Genomic DNA, 18,568 nt, shown 5'->3' with positions numbered 1-18,568 from the left:
GGAGTCAATCATCTCAGCTCCAGGACATCACTGCAGGAGTTCCTCAGGGTAGTGTCTTAGTCCCAACCATCTTCATCTGCTTCATCAATGGCCTTCTGTCAATCATAAGGTCAGAAGTGGGGATGTTCGCTGATGATTGCACAATGTTCAGGACCATTCGCGACTCCTCAGATACTGAAGCAGTTCGTGTAGAAATGCAGCAAGACCTGGACAATATCCAAGTGGCAAGTAGCATTCACGCCACACCATTGACCAGAAACTGAACTGGAGTAGCCATATAAATACCATTCTACAAGAGCAGGTCAGAGCCTAGGAATCCTGAGGCGAGTAACTCACCTCCTGATTCCCCAAAGCCTGTCCACCATCTACAAGGCACAAGTCAGGAGTGTGATGGAATACTCTCCACTTACCTGGATGGGTGCAGCTCCAACAACACTCGATAAACTCAACACCATCCAGGACAAAACAGCCCGCTTGATTGGCACCCCATCTACAAACATTCACTTCCTCCACCACCGATGCACTGTGGCAGCAGTGTGTACCATCTACAAGATGCACTGCAGCAACTCATCAAGGCTCTTTAGGCAGCGCCTTCCAAACCGACGACCTCTACCACCTTGAAGGACAAGGGCAGCAGACGCATGGGAACATCACCATCTGCAAGTTCCCCTCCAAGCCCCACACCATCCTGACTTGGAACTATATCGCCGTTCCTTCACTGTCGCTGGGTCAAAATCCTGCAACTCCCTCCCTAACAGCACTGTGGATGTACCTACCTCATGGACTGCAGTGTTTCAAGAAGGCAGCTCACCACCACCTTCTCAAGGGCAATTAGGGACGGGCAATAAATTCTAGCCTGGCCAGTGACGCCCACATCCCATGAATGAATAAAAAAAATTCAGAAAGTGGTGAGAATGTGGAACACGATACGACAAGGAGTGACTGAGATGAATAACTTCGATGCATTTAAGGGGAAGCTAAATAAATCCATGAGGGAGAGAGGAATAGAAGGAAATGTTGATTTGGCCGGTATCTGTGGTGTAAAATCTATGTAATTCCTTCAACTCTTAAGCATATGTTGCTCCCAACACACAAGAACAACCATTTTGCTAAGAAACCTTGATCTATCAATATATTCCTCCTGCAAGGAACAGTTTAATCAAAACAATGGTACAATGGTTGCATAAAATATATATGTGAATTAAAAATTCAATTTAATAAAAGCAGGAATTACCGTCATAATAGGTTAACATTTCAGGTGGAAGTTTTTGACTGAACTTTAGTCGGCCTCACCTGATGTTTCTATCATCTCTGTCTCTGGTTAGATAATGTAACACCCCTACAAAGTACTGAGCACATGTGGTTTTACAGTTTAAAAGCTCAGCAGTACCCACCACATGCCTGAAAGGGCCTGGTTATTTGTAAGATTGGAAGCCGACAGGGAGACTCATTGTGAACAGTCCAGCCATGACAATTTTTGAAAAGTTTAAACTCGCTTTTCCTTTACATCTGCATGGTTTTGAACCCCTCCTCCACCCCCGGGTCTCGATATTGTCAAGGTGAATAATAATTGGTAGGAATTCGAGGACTTACAACAACGTATCATTTGACCATGTTTAAGAGGAGGTGACTGAGCAGAGAAGCTTCACCTGAGGGTGGCCTGTGTCAAAGGTCACTTGTAATAGGGCCTCTTGCATTCTCCCGACCTGTAAATGAGATGAGAGGATGATACACTCCACTACACACTCTGTCTCCTAGTCCGATGCCCTCATCAAACAAATTGCTTAGCCCATACCCATGGTCACTGATCCGGAGATGGCTGCCACAGACACTTGTCTAGCATTCTCTACCTCACCTCACCCATCGTCTACAGCTAAAACAAAGATTAAGCACAATTCTCTGCAGCCCAGTTAAAGTATGATGGCTTCCAAATACTGCATAGAGAGTTTGCAGGCTAGAAATTAGTTCATTACCTTTTACAAATATGTACACTGTGTTACACAAATAATACAAAAATGAACTGACTGAGGGTGTCATAGAGTCATACAGTTATACAGCACAAAAACAGGCCCTTTGGCCCATCGTGCCTGTGCCGACCATCCAGCACCTATCTATTCTAATCCCATTTTCCAGCACTTGGCTCGTAGCCTTGTATGCTATGGCATTTCAAGTGCTCATCTAAATACTTCTTAAATGTTGTGAGGGTTCCTGCCTCTACCACCTCTTCAGGCAGTGTGTTCCAGATTCCAACCACCCTCTGGGTGAAAAATGTTTCCTCAAATCCCCTCTAAACCTCCTGCACCTTACCTTAAATCTATGCCCCCTGGTTATTGACCGCTCCGTTAAGGGAAAAAGTTTCTTCCTATCTAACCTATCAATGCCCCTCATAATTTTGAAGACCTCAATCAGGTCCCCCCTCGGCCTTCTCTGCTCCAAGGAAAACAACTCTAGCCTTTTCAGTCTCTCTTCGTAGCTGAAATGCTCCAGCCCAGGCAACATCCTGATGAATCTCCTCTGCACCCTCTCCAGTGCAAACACATCCTTCCTATAGTGCAGTGACCAGAACTGTACACAGTACTCCAGCTGTGGCCTAACTAGCATTTTATACAGCTCCATCATAACCTCCCTGCTCTTATATTCTATGCCTCGGCTATTAAAAGCAAGTATCCCATATGCCTTCATAACCATCTTATCTGCCTGTGCTTTGTTTGTCCTTGAATATCGGGGTCATTTTTACTCCCGAGCAGGACTGCTTTCTGCTCTGCGAGAGGTAGCAGAGGGCCTAGGCCAGTTTAGTAGCCTGGCCTCACAAACAGGCTGCTTGCCTACTTCCTGACCAAAACAAACAAGAAGAGGCTGCCCGACCATTGACTTGAACTCATCCAGAACTCTGCTGCCCGTATCCTAACATGCACCAAGTCACATTCACCTATCACCCCTGTGGTCGCTGACCGACATTGGCTCCTGGTATGACAACACCCAGTTTTTAAATTCACATCCATTTTCAAATCCCTCCATGGCCTCACCCCTCTCTCACTCTTCAATCTCCTCCAGCCCACAACCCTCACAGATCTCCAATTCTGGCCTGTTGAGCATCCCCGATTTTAATCACTCCCCCATTGGAGGCCGTGCCTTCAGCTGCCTGGGTCCTAAGCTTTGGAATTACACCCCCCACCCACCGAACCTCTCCGCCTCTCTACCTCACTTTCCTCCTTTAAGTTGTTCCTTAAAACCTACCTCTTTGACCAAGCTTTTGGTCACCTGACCTAATATTTCCTTATATGGCTCAGAGTCAAATTATGCACAGTAATTGCTCCTGTGAAGCACCTTGGGATGTTTTACCACAGTAAAGGAGCTACATAAGTGCACATTGTTGTTGTTGGATTACTCCCAGGCCTCAGGTAAAAATAGCAGTTGGGCCCCAACAACATCATCAAAGCTCGCTCTGCATGCTTAAAGGAGGATTCACCTGGGTCCGATTTTTTGGGGAGGAAAATAGGTGGGTAAAACCTCCAATTCTTTTTATGTGCCTCACCGGCCTGGTTTCCATGGGGGCGGGGGAATCCTAAGGAGGGAGAAGATGGTTAAAATTTGCTCCCATAATCTCAGTACTGCCCAATTTTGCCAGTACCACCATACAACTCTAACAAGGAATTTGTTTGGTGCTGCCACTTGCTAACACATTCCTGCCGAGAAATGAGAGATAATTTGTTTCCTTGTTTCTAATCACCTCTTTGTTATGTATTTGTTGAAACGCTGTAACGCTGTTGGTGGCAGTGACTCCCAGCAGTGGGACAATGGGCTGATGAGCCAATGGACCTTTGCTTGCGTGAGCAGACTCGGAGATTTTAGTTTTTTTTTAGTTTTAGAGATACAGCACTGAAACAGGCCCTTCGGCCCACCGAGTCTGTGCCGACCATCAACCACCCATTTATACTAATCCTACACTAATCCCATATTCCTACCACATTCCCACCTGTCCCTATATTTCCCCAACAAAAACAAGAAATGCTGGATTCACTCAGCAGGTCTGGCAGCATCTGTGGAAAGAGAAGCAGAGTTAACGTTTCGGGTCAGTGACCCTTCTTCGGAACTGACAAATATTAGAAAAGTCACAGATTATAAACAAGTGAGGTGGGGGTTGGGCAAGAGATAACAAAGGAGAAGGTGCAGATTGGACCAGGCCACATAGCTGACCAAAAGAACAGGCAGCAAAGGCAAACAATATGTTAATGGTGTGTTGAAAGACAAAGCATTAGTACAGATTAGGTGTGAATATACTGAATATTGAACATCAGCAAGTGCAAACCTGAAGAAAAACAACCTGAAAAAAACAGTGGGTAAGCAAACTGAACAAACTAAGATGAAATGAAATAAATGCAAAAAAGATTGTAAAAAATGTAAAAAGGAATGCAAAAAAAAAGGAAGAAAAAAAAGAAAGAAAAAATAACTAAAAATGACTAAAAATGAAAGTAAAGTGGGGGGCTGTCATGCTCTGAAATTATTGAACTCAATGTTCAGTCCGGCAGGCTGTAGTGTGCCTAATCGGTAGATGAGATGCTGTTCCTCGAGCTTGCGTTGATGTTCACTGGAACACTGCAGCAATCCCAGGACAGAGATGTGAACATGAGAGCAGGGGGGAGTGTTGAAATGGCAAGCAACCGGAAGCTCAGGGTCCTGCTTGCGGACTGAGCGGAGATGTTCCGCAAAGTGGTCACCCAGTCTGCGCTTGGTCTCCCCAATGTAGAGGAGACCACACTGTGAGCAGCGAATACAGTATACTACATTGAAAGAAGTACAAGTAAATCGCTGCTTCACCTGAAAGGAGTGTTTGGGGCCTGGGATAGTGAGGAGAGAGGAGGTAAATGGGCAGGTATTACACCTCCTGCGATTGCAAGGGAAGGTGCCCTGGGACGGGGACGAGGTGGTGGGGGTAATGGAGGAGTGGACCAGGGTGTCGCGGAGGGAACGATCCCTTCGGAATGCTGACAGGAGAAGGGAGGGGAAGATGCGACTGGTAGTGGCATCACGCTGGAGGTGCCGAAAATGGCGGAGGATGATCCTTTGGATATGGAGGCTGGTGGGATGAAAAGTGAGGACAAGGGGAACCCTGTCACGGTTCTGGGAGGGAGGGGAAGGGGTGAGGGTAGAGGTGCGGGGAATGGGTCGGACACGGTTGAGGGCCCTGTCAACCACAGTGGGGGGAAATCCTCGGTTGAGAAAAAAGGTCATATCAGAAGCACCGTCATGGAAGGTAGCATCATCAGAGCAGATGCGTCGGAGACGGAGAAACTGGAAGAATGGAATGGAGTCCTTACAGGAGGTAGGGTGTGAAGAAGTGTAGTCGAGGTCGCTGTGGGAGTCAGTGGGCTTGTAATGGATATTGGTAGACAACCTATATTTCCCCTACCACCTACCTATACTAGGGGCAATTTATACAATGGCCAATTTACCTATCAACCTGCAAGTCTTTGGGCTTGTGGGAGGAAACCGGAGCACCCGGAGGAAACCCGCGCAGACACAGGGAGAACTTGCAAACTCCACACAGGCAGTACCCGGAATCGAACCCGGGTCGCTGGAGCTGTGAGGCTGCGGTGCTAACCACTGCGCCACTGTGCCGCAGTAAGGAAAAGGAAAGTAAAGATGAGAAGCCAAAAACCCGTTTGCTCATCCACATCTCCTCAGAGCCAGAGTATGGCGAGCGGTCTCGGAACAAATCACTGTCCTGGTTCATTAATCGGGTATTCCTGCTCCTCCTGGCCCAACACCAGTACTGGAAGGACACTTGACCTGATGAATCTGGCCCTTCAGATGGCAGGTGTCCCAATCCCTGGGAAACCTGGCCTGCAGACGTTAAAAATAAAAGTGATGTGATAAAGGAGGTACGCAGTCTCATTAAAATATTTTAAGGACTGGCCCACCTCTGTTAAAACCAGAAGTGGCCCCCAACACCAACCCTGAGGGCTGAACACGACCCGCTTGATTTCTCAATGGTAATACTCACAGAGAAGAAGTAAAAACAAATTATTATTGGAAGTATGTACCGAATCTAGCACACAAAACAGCGTCACTGACCATACTGCTAGAAAAGACTCAGAAATATGAGTGGTCACAAGCAAAGAATGCATTCGTGCGATCAAAGCAGTTACTTAGAGAGTCAAGATTTTTGGCACATTTTGACCCGGAACTGCCGATAACGATTGCTAATAATGTAGGTCCTACTGGGGTAGGAGTGGTTCTTTCACATGTCTTTCCCAAAGGGGATGAAAGGCTGATACCAGTTTGCATCAAGGGTGTTATCAAATTCTGAGTGAAAATAGATAGTGACGTTTTAGCCATCGTGTTTGCATTGAAAATGTTTTACATACCTGTGTACGGACACAAGTTCATGGTCATTACGGATAATAAACTGTTAACTGCTTTGCGAGGCTCACACAAAGGGTTACCAGTACTTGCAGCAGTAAGAACACAAAGATAGCCAATGTATCTAGTAGGATTTGGTTATGACATTAAATACCGCAGCTCAAAGGGAAATTCCAGTGTGGATTGCTTGTTAATGTTACCTGATATCAGCGCAGATCAGGTGATGCGTGAATCAGATGTGGTCGGTCTGGAATGTTGATGTGTTGCCATGCACTGGGGAAAAAACTCACAACCAAATGTGCAAAGACACCATCCTTTCTAAAGTCTTGAGGTATATTTTAGATGAATGGTCAAACAAGATCTCAGAAGAAGGGGTTTTGAAACTCTTTCACAATCGTAAGCAAGAGATCGGAATTCTCATCTGGGGAATGAGAATTATTATTCCACCCAAGCTGCCCAGAGCTGTTCTAAGTGAGGTATATGAAGGTGACCTGGGAGTCATGAAGATGAAAACCATGAAGTTATGTATGATGACCAGATTGAACAGTGTACAAAAACATGTGGATCATGTCAAGTCAAACACAACAACCCTACACAGGAATCCTTACACCTTTGGATCCCTGCTTCCAAACCTTGGGAAAGTCTCCATGTTGATTTTGCAGGTCCATTTGAAGGTGTCACATACACAGTTCTAGTGGATGCTTTTTCAAAGTGGCCACAAGTGTTTATCATGCAGCGTTTGGCATCAGAACATACCATTGCTGCGTTGCATAGTCTGGTAAGTATATATGGATTACCTCAGATTTTAGTGTCTGACAATGGTAGTCAATTCAGATTGGAAGAATTTCACCACTTCATGCACATGAATGGGATAAAGCACAAGTTCAGTGCACCATACCATCCAAGCACAAATAGACAAGCAGAGCATTTTGTTCAAACATTGAAGCAGGCGATGTGAGTAGCTAGTCAGGACAGAGGTCCAATCCAGACTAGGACAGACAAGTTCTTGTTAGTGTACAGAAACACTGCTCATTCTGTCACAGGGAATCTCCGTTCACCTGTTCATGGGCAGATCCGTCCGCATTCGCCTAGACAACATCTGTCCAAACATTGATTTTTGGTATAAAGAGCAATGGTATTAAAATAGAATATTTCTTGAATGGTGAGAGGTTTGCAAGTGTTGGTGTCCAAAGGGACCTGTTGTTCTTGTTCATGAGTCACTGAAAGCTAGTATACAGGTGCAACAAACAATTAGGAAGGCAAATGGTATGTTGGCCTTCATCGCAAAGGGATTTGAGTACAGAGGTAAAGATGTATTGCTGCAGTTATATAAAACCTTGGCGAGACCACACCTGGAGTATTGTGTACAGATTTGGTCTCCTTATCTAAGGAAGGATATACTTGCCATAGAGGGAGTGCAACAGAGGTTCACCAGACTAATCCCTGGGATGGCAGGATTGTCTTATGAGGAGAGATTGAGGACATTGTGCCTGTATTCTCTAGACTTTTGAAGAATGAGAGGTGATTTCATTGAAACTTACAAAATTCTTACAGGGTGTGACAGGGTGGATGTCGATAGGATGTTTTCCCTGGCTGGTGGGTCTAGGACCAGGGAATACAGTCTCAGAATAAGGGGTAGGTCATTTACGACTGAGATGAGGAGGAATTTCTTCACTCAGAGGGTGGTGACTCTGGGGAATTCTCTACCCCAGAGGGCTGTGGAAGCTCAATCATTGAGCATCTTCAAGACAGAAATCAGTAGATATCTGGAGACAAATCACATCAAGGGATATGGGGATAGCACGGGAAAGTGGCGTTGAGGTCAATGATCAGCCATGATTTAATTGAATGGTGGAGCAATGGTGGAGTCTGAATGGCCTACTACTGTTCCTATGTTCCTATGGTACAAACAGACATGCAATCGAGATAAGCAAAGCAGGGTTGGCAAACTGAGAGAGCGCTCAGAAGGAGAGTTGTTTCTTGTTAGAAATTACATCTGTAAGCAGAAGTGGATCCCAGGAACCATAGTAAGCAGGGAAGCTCCACTCAATTATAAGGTACAAGTGCAAACAGGAATCTGGAAATGCCATGTAGAACAACTCTTACCGAGGATATTGGAAATGTCAGAAAAGTCAGAGTTCAGACCAACAACTGAACCTGAAGTTTCACTTTCCCAGGTAATGATCCACCAGCAATCGTGAAAGATTTGATAGCCTAAGAGAGACCCTGATTATTCCTACACACACTTCCATTCCCCATAAGGGTCTAGATACTGGTACTAGTGATTCAACTCAAGAGGCGCTCAAGGTAGAGCTAAAATGAAAACAGAAAGTCCTGGAAATACTCAGCAGGTCAGGCAGCATCTGTGGGGAATGAAACAGAGTTAACGTTTCATGTCTGTGACCTTTCATCAGACCAGTTCTGATTATTCAGCATTATTCAGCCTAATTTGTTGTGAAGATAACTTTAGATTTGGTAGGGGAGAATTGTTGTGTATGTAGGTATCACTTTAAAAGCCTATGTCATGTGGTTAACAGTTCCCTACATTGCAGCAGTGTATGCATATAGTAGAACACTGTTCTTGCTCCAGGGGAACTTTGTGTTTGTGTCCACTTGGAGCCGGTTATGTTTTTCGTTTATGGTTCTCACAGTAAACTCTCCTGGAAGCCACCTACAACCGGTGTCCCGTGTCATTCTTGGTAAGATACGAACCCAACAAACCTGTAGCTTAGACCTGCGTTATTCACTGCCATCCCCTTTGTGAAGAGCGCATTCATCACCTGCTTGATAGCTGTATGACTGACATCACTTGTTGCAGCCTGGAGTGAACCAGTGCTGGAGGAATTGAGAGCCACCAATACCTTCACAGCAGCAGACAATGCTTGTGTGTGCCCTTGTGCTTGGCCCCAATTCCTGCTGCAACAGGTGACAGGGGTCGATGACAGCCTGTTTGCTTCACTCACTGCTCCTCTGTGCACCCAGAAACCTGGCAAAAGGCAAACAAGTTTCTGCCCCCATACGGGCTCAGAGGTTCTAGTAGCAGAGTATGTACCAGTTTTATTGGTGCTGTTAAGGTTAATTAATCTGTGAAAGAGAGAGAGTTCCACATAACTGTAAAATGACTTTCCTGCAAGAGTTTCAATTAGACAATGGGAAGGGACTGGTCCTGATGGTGCAACGAGCCTCACACACTGGTCAGCAAGATTGGGATCAGATCTTTGGACTCAGCAATCTGGGAATTTCAGAATCGGTGAAGCAAAATATTTAGATGGGAGGTGCTAACTGACACCATTGGAATGCTATGACAGCAGTCAAACATAAACCCAGCAACAAATCACAAAGGATTGGAATGCAACAAGGAAAAATTTATGGACTGAAAATCTTATCATTCTGAGCCATCGCTATCATATTCGTTGACCATGCCCATTTTTCATTTTCCCTGGAAGACCACCATCATAGTTGGCAGTAGATTTGAAAGAAAGAACTTGCATTTATATAGCGCCTTTCATGACCACAGGATGTCCTAAAGTGACTTGCAATCAATAAAGTATTTTTGAAGTGTAGAGACTATTGTAATGTAGGGAATGCAGCAGCCAATATGCAGACAGCAAGATCCCACAAACAGCAGTGTGATAATGACCAGATAATGTGTTTTTGTGATTCTGGTTGAGTGATAAATATTGGACAGGACACAAGGGAGAACTCCCACCCCCCCGCCCCCACCGCCCTTCTTCAAAATAGTGCGGTAGGATCTTTTACCTCCACTTGAGAGAGCAGACTGGGTCTCAGTTTAATGTCTCCTCTGAAAGATGGCACCTCTGACAGTGCAATACTTCCTCAATACTACACTGGTGGGGGGCCAGCCTATATTTTTGTGCTAAAGTCTCTGGAGTGGGAATCGAAGCCACAACCTTCCGATTCAGGGTGCTACCCAACGAGCCACAGTTGACATTTGCCTCAAAATGAATGCTGCCATCCTAGCAAAGAGGTCAGTTGTCTACAATAGCAGGGGTGGGATAACCTCAAACATCCAGAGAGGCAAACAAGATACAGTTGGATAAAATAAAAGCAAAATACTGCAGATGCTGGAAATCTGAAATAAAAACAAAAATTGCTGGAAATACTCAGCAGGTCTGGCAGCATCTGTGGAGAGAGAAACAGAGTTAACGTTTCAGGTCAGTGACCTTTCATCAGAACTGATGAAAGATACAGTTGGAACTGCATTTGGAAGGGCACCTATCCAAGAGAACCATTTAGGTCTGCAGAATTCACTCAGCTGGAATTGAAGGAGCGAGATTGCCGGCCTTTATATGTGGAGAACTAGAATACAAGGGGGTAGAAGTTATACTTCAGCTATACAAAGCCCTAATTAGACCACAACAGGAGTAACTGTGAACAGTTCTGAGCACCACACCTTAGAAGGGATATATTGGCCTTGGAGGGAGTGCAGTGTAGATTTACCAGAATGATACCTGGACTCCAAGGGTTAAATTATGAGGCGAGATTACACAAACTAGGGTTGTATTCCCTGGAATTTAGAAGGTTAAAGGGGGAATTGTTCAAAGTTTTTAAGATATTAATGGAAACTGATAGGGGAGACAGAGCGAAACTATTTCCTCTCATTGGGAAGTCTAGGGGACATAGTTTAAAAATTAGAGCCAGGACTCCCAAGAGTGAATTTCGGAAACACTTCTGCACAGAAAGGGTGGTAGAAATTTGGAACTCTCTTCCACAAATGGCAGTTGATACTGGGTCAATGGTTAATTTTAAATCTGAGATTGATAGATTTTTGTTAATCAAATTCACTAAGGGATATGGGGTAAAGGAGTTAGGGTTAATAATCAGCCATGGTGGCATTGAATGACAGAATGAGCTCAAGAAACTGTTATGATATCCCAGGAGAAGCCTTGTGCATCAGATAGTAAGTAGAAATGATTTTGCACACGAAATCACAGATCACTTGCATTTTCATGGCACAGTTCCATTTTTGAAGAGATATCCTTATCATAGACAGATGGTCTGAAAGCCACATGTGGGCATTTGATTGGACCCTGGAGACTTGTGAAGGCTTCCATCAGCATTTCATTTGCTGTTGTTGACCTGGGATCTTCCACCTCCAACACACATGACTTGGATCTTCGATGATGCCAGTTCCATTATTCACTTCTGTGTGGCATGAACCGATATTGAAGCAGGTACATATTGGTGTAGCCTTAATAAGAATTCCTTTGAGATCTTGGCACAAGGCCACGGGGCCTAATGTTCCTATTGATTTGGGAGTCTGCATGAGGCTGGGAGTAAACCCAGAATGTAAAACCTTTCTTAGAGGTAGCTTTTATCGCTCACCTTTATTCTTTGATCTTAAAGAGAAGTCACAATTATTCTCTGCCAATCTTGTGCAACTCCAGCATTTAGAAATTCTGCATTTTGAAATTTTCAACATATGGATGCTGGCATTGGGTTTGTGCAAAATTCCAGTGTGCACTAGTTTAGCAAGTGCTAACATCGTCAACTGTTTGTAAAATAGCACACATAGGCATTCTTACCCAAGTGCATTAAACCAGTAAACTAAAAAGAGGGCTTAACAGCACTTCAGCATTTGTGTGTCAGACTTAGCACTCTCGCCATGAAGTCAGAGGTTGTGGGTACAAGCTCCACTCCCGTCTCTGGAGTGACTGAAAAAACCCTGGGTTAGGAGAAAGGGAATGATGTTATTCAGGCTCCTTCACATGTTACTCCACAATGACCACTATTGGAAGGTGTGTGCCTGTGCATGTCGGGTGCACATAAGAGTTGATGTGACTGTGATGCCCCCTATGCTGAATAGCTGCTTCTGCCTACTTAGACTCAAGCAAAATGAATAACTACTTGGGTGTAGGTTCTACAGCCCATGAAACTGCCTTCAGGAGAGGAAGGGAGAAAATAGAGAAATAAAAACCTGTTGCTGATTAACATCTGGACATAGGTCCCCCCCCCAAAAAAGTGTACACTTTAAATAACATTTAATGAGCTGACACATTGAAGGGGTAAGGTGAAGGAACAAGCTTTGAAGTACTAAACTGAAGGAAGCAGCTATTTCTCTCAGCACTCACTCCAGCGTGACAGAATCTATGACAGGGGAGTCGTGCAAGATACTGTTCAACAGAATTTACACACAGCTTTAATGCTCCAGATTCAACGCCAAAATCAACATGAAAATAACATCTTGTGCCAGGGCTCATGTCTTCTGCATCAATGATCTTTAAAAGATGAACAAAATTAATCAAGCTGCGGTGAATGGCACAGAGTTACCTTGACTCTTCCAGATCTGATTCATCTGAAATAATCATGTTACATTGCTGAGAATCAAGACCAGCACAGCTGAAGCCATAAGAGCTGATCAATTTGGTGATACGGTTTTCAAGAACTCTGGTACACTCCCTTAATGATTTAGTAGATAAGTGCACATAATAGCGTGGTACAGACTTGCAATGTACCATATTTGAGTCCTGCTTTTTGGAAAGATCGGTAAACTGTGCCAAGACACCAATCGGAATCTTTCAACTTGCCTCACTGCCCACGGGCTAAGGAGGGGAAAATAAATCAGGCTTTTTTTTAACGTAATCAAATCAAGTTCCTGGTCCTAATTAGCATCCAGCGACTAAACCCACCCACAGGTCATATTTCTTGGATTATTTTAATACTTTTATCTGAGATGAAAAACAACATCGATATTGATCCTGTGATTCTGGTTCTCATCTAATGAATTTATATTATGTGCCACCGGTAAACACTGGCTGGCTTGAACTCTTCACTCCTGCATTCAGAACAATTCAAATAGCTCACAGAGAGATTGTATCACAAAAATCAATGAATTATTATCCCAGGTGAACGTGAAAGACAGTTTGAAATGAGTTTGTGCCAGAAGAAAAATGGGCAGCAGTCATAGGGAGATATAAAGGCTAATGTAGACACAGCAGAGAGAGACTGGGGGAAATTCTGACTTTGGGCGATATCAGATCAACCGACCGTTATGCATCTCTCCTGATTTTTTTCACTTTCATTTGAAGTCAATAGAAGTGAAGATTGAGAGAAACGTATAACAGACTGCTGATCTGATGTCATCCTGTTATATACTATGGCACAAAGTGAAAATAACCCCCACTAGATTTTTTTTTATTCATTTGTGGGATGTGAGGGTCTCTGACTAGACCAGCATTTGTTCAACTGAGTGGCTTGCTAGGCCATTTCAGAGGGCATTTAAGAGTCAACCACATTGCTGTGGTTCTGGAGTCACATGTAGGCCAGACCAGGTAAGGGCAGCAGATTTCCTTCCCTAAATGAAAGTGAAAAAAGGACACTAGTGAACCAGATGGTCATCATTAGACTATTTTTTTTTAAATTCCAGATTTATTACTTGAATTCAAATTTCACCATCTGCTGTGGTGGGATTTGAACCCATGTCCCCAGAGCATTCGCCTGGGTGCTGGATTACTAGTCCAGTGACAATACCACCACCTCCCCCAATCTTAATGTAATCTGTAATATTAGGGATTCATCGTTGTCATCCAAGATGATACCAAATGATAACAACCAGAGGATCAATGCCAGCATTGGATTGTTTTTAAACCTTTAGTTTGATCTTTTATTTATAGTATCTTAAAACCGTTACAGCACAGAAGGTTGCCATTCGGCCTGTCCTTTTTGTGTCAGTTCTCTCCAAGAGCAACTCAGCCAGTCCCAGTCTACCCCACCCCTTCTTAGTGCTGCAATTTTTTTCCCTTCAAAATTCCCTTTTGAAAGCCATGATTGAATCTATCTCCACCACACTCTCAGGCAGTGAATTTCAGATCCTAACTACTCGCTGCGTAAAAAGGTTTTTCCTCATGTCTCCGTTGGTTTTTTGTCAAACACCTTAAATCTGTTCCCTCTGGTTCACAACCCTTCCACTAAGGAGAACAGTTTCCCTCTACCTACTCTGTCCAGACACCTCATGATTCTGAACACCTCTATCAAATCTCCTCTCAACCTTCTCTAAGGAGAACAACCCCAGCTTCTCCAATCTATCCACTTAACTGAAGTCCCTCATTCCAGGAATCATTCTGATAAATCTTTTCCGCACCCTCTCTAAAGCCTCCACATCCTTCCTAAGGTGTAGTGCCCGGAACTGGACACAATACTCCAGTTGAAGGCAAACCAGTGTTTTATAAAGGTTATTCATCATTTCCTTTCCATTTATTTCCATTCTTGCCTCATTGTCCATTCAATTCTTTCTCCTTTTGCTCCCGGTTTCATGCTCCGTTCCCTAATTGTGATGGTAACAAGTCACCAGTGTTAAGAAGTTTGTGACTGGGGCCTTGGGTTGACCTGCTTTCTGATTTCTCCCTGGTGCAGGTGTTAGACTTGGTGTTTGCAAGGTCATGGCATGGTTAGTGGGTGTAAACAATTTCTTGGTATTCCTTGGTGTGGTGTATTTGCAGAACAGAACACTAGATCAGTGCTGCATCTTACTTTCAGTTTGGAAACCAGGCTTAACAAGATTCCTGAGACTCCAATCAATCTTGAAGAAAGTTAAAGTTCTTTCTAGTCTCATTTCATTTGATTATCTCAAATTTCTCTTCACAATTAGGAGAACTTAAAAACAAACTTAAAAAATGTTGCTGAAGCAAATACTTCAGATTGAAAGCATATTGCTGCACACGCACATGATCACCCACTCACGCTGACACACATACACATGCATACCCATACAGTCACACACATACACCTGCACACACACCCCCACCCACAATCACACTCACACATGCATCCACACATAACCCCATCCACAATCACACTCACACATGCATCCACACACAACCCCATCCACAATCACACTCACACATGCATCCACACACAACCCCATCCACAATCACACTCACACATGCATCCACACACAACCCCATCCACAATCACACATGCACACCCAATCCACACATTCACTCACAGACATACTCTGGAACCCTTCAGCGCCATCTGCAAATGCTGGTTTAAAGTTGCTACTTGAAGATACCTTATGTTTGCACAGACAATTGTTTAATTTTCTTTGGTTGGAGAGGGGGAGAAACTTTGGGTCTGTTTGACTGCAACATGACATTCAAGCAAGGCGATGATCCATTTAGTTGTGATTTATGTTATTGCGCCATGCTTTTTCCAATGAAAAAAGGTTTGCCAAATATCATTTCACAAAGATGTTGCCCCTTCACCCCATGTTCATTTATTGTATTGTTTTCCCTGGCATTTTCTTGAATGAATGCATATTAGAAAATTTAAGTTGGTTGCACCCACATTGTGTAGGAGGCACTTACACAAGCACGGCCAAGACACGCTCTAGTGACACTAAACAGCAGAGGGAAGATTTTTCCACTTTGACCTTCTAGCTCGTGCTCAAATCATATAATTGGAAATTGGAATTATAGAATGGTACAGCACAGAAGGAGGCCATTTAACCCATTGTGCCTGTGCTGGCTCTTTGAAAGTGCTATCCAATTAATTCCACTCCCCTTGCTCTTTCCCCATAGCCTGTAAATTTTCCCCTTCAAGTTTTTATCTGATTCCCTTTTGGAAGCTGTTACTGACTCTGCTTCAGGCAGTGCCTTCCAGATTACAACAACTCGCTATGTAACAGAATGTTTCCTCATCTTGCCCCTGTTCTTTTATCAATTATCTTACGTCTGTGTCCTCTGGTTACCAACCCTCCTGGCACTTGCTTCTGCCTTGAGAAACGTTCACAGTTAATTCACTGATTCACTGGAATCTTTCTGGTATTTAAGGTGTAATTTTATATACATTTCAAAACAGCAAGCTACAAGGCCAGAAGTCAAAGGTTCTACTGATTCTATAAACCAGCAGAATGAACTTTGATCATATGCGAACACCCTCCTAATCCTGAAATCGAACTATATCTAAACAAAATGCAGCAAATTGGGGCCATGCAAACACCCCATGCAATGTCTAAGACCCCAGGTGACCACAGCATCTGTTATTGGGCAGTTTGATGTGCCAAGCATACTGCTGATGACCTTTTGTCATGTCTGCGTGTGGGCTAGGAAAGCAGGATCTCGCAATGTAAGGAGCCCATTTCCCCCAATTCCAATCCTTCTGATACCAACGGCCAAGATGGAGATGGGCAGAGGCTCCACCCACAACCTGGTATAAATGTACCCCAAACCTAAGTTATAGCCCTTTGGTGCACTGCCTTCAAAGTTACTGCAGGAGTGCGTCGAGAAGGATGGTGGATTTTCAGATCTTCATCCAAAATCTTCACGCTGTTAATATAATCACCCGCTAACTTCACAATTACAAAAAAGAACTTGGATTTATATAGCACCTTTCACAATCACCAGACATTTCAAAGTGCTTTACAACCAATAAAGTACTTTTGAAATGTAATCACTGTTGTAATGGAGGAAATGCAGCAGCCAATTTGCACACAGCAAGCTCCCACAAACAGCAATGTGATAATGGCCAGATAATCTGTTTTTGTGATGTTGATTGAGGGATAAATATTGGCCAAGACAGCAGGGATCATTACCTTGCTCTTCTCCAAAATAGCACCATGGGATTTTTTTTATGTCTGCCTGAGAGGGCAGACAGGGACTCAGTTTAACATCTCATCTGAAAGACAGCACCTCCAACAGTGCAGCACTCTCTCAGTGCTGCACCAGAGGGTTAACCTAGATTTTTGTGCTCAAATCTCTGGAGTAGGACTTTAACCCACAACTTCCTTGACTTGGTGGCAAGAGTACTACCCACTGAGCCACATTTAATAACGTCACTATTAATATAATCATTCAATAACTGCATACTGTTACTCTAGTCAACCAATAGCTTCACTCTGCTACAGGAATTACTGAGTAACATCACTGTTCCTCTAATTGATGTCTAAATTTACTTTTTGTGATTGTTGAACAGCTTCCATCTTTTTTGAAATTATTGAGTATCCTTATTGTAATCATTAAATATCCTCAATCTACTCTGACTATTGAATATTACTCTGCTAATTCTTGAACAACTTCAATATGTTACTATAATCATTGTGAAATTTCTGTTACTTTTTGAATGGCTTTAATCTGCTATAGGAATTATTGAATAAGAACACAAGACACAAGAAATAGGAAGAGAAATAGGCCATTCAGCCCCTCGAGCCTGCTCTCCCACTCAATGAGATCATGGCTGATCTTCTACAGCAACATCATTTTCCTGCACTATACCGGCATCCTTTGGTGTTTTTGATATGTAGAAATCTATCAATCTCTGAGATTGATAGATTTCTACATATTAAAAACACCAATGAACATACTCAGTGACTGAGCCTCCACAGCCCTCTGGGGCAGAGAATTCCAAAGATTCGCCACCCTCTGAGTGAAGAAATTCCTCCTCATCTCAGTCCTAAATGGCGTACCCCTTATTCTGAGACTGTGTCCCTTGGTTCTGGACTCCCTAGCCAGGGGAAACATTCTTCCTTCATCTACCCGTCGAGCCCTGTCAGAATTTTGTATGTTTGAATCATCTCGCCTCTCATTCTTCTAAACTCCAAAGAATAAAGGCCAGGTCTATTTAGTCTTTCCTCATAGGACAAACTCTCCATCCCAGGAATCAGTCTGGTGAATATTCGGTGCACTCCCTCGATGGCAAGTATATCTTTTCTTAGATAAGGAGACCAAAACTGCACACAATACTCTCGGTACGATCTCATCAAGGCTCTATATAATTGCAGTAAGACATCTTTACTCCTATATTCAAATCTTCTTGTAATAAAGGCCAACGTACCATTTGCCATTTGCCTTCTTAATTGCTTGTTGTACCTACATGTTAACTTTCAGTGACTCATGAACCCAAGTCCCTTTGAAGTTCAACACTTCCTAGCCTCTCACAATTTAAGAAATACTCTGAATTACTGTTTTTCCTACCAAAGTGGATACCCTCACATTTCTCCACATTGTATTCCATCTGCCAAATTTTTGCCCACTCACTTAGCCCCTTGAAGCATCTTTGCAACCTCCTCACAACTCGCACTTCCACCTAGTTTTGCGTCATCTGCAAACTTGGAAATATTACATTTAATCCCCACATCCAAATCATTGATATAGATTGTGAATAGCTGGGGCCCAAGCACTGATCCTTGCACTACCCCATTTGTCACAGTCTGCCAACCTGAAAATGACCCGTTTATTCCTACTCTCTG

The sequence above is a fragment of the Heterodontus francisci genome, chromosome 13 (assembly GCF_036365525.1).
Source record: "Heterodontus francisci isolate sHetFra1 chromosome 13, sHetFra1.hap1, whole genome shotgun sequence".
NCBI lineage: Eukaryota > Metazoa > Chordata > Chondrichthyes > Heterodontiformes > Heterodontidae > Heterodontus > Heterodontus francisci.
The sequence above is the reverse complement of the archived record's forward strand: the minus strand, read 5'-3'. Positions refer to the sequence as shown.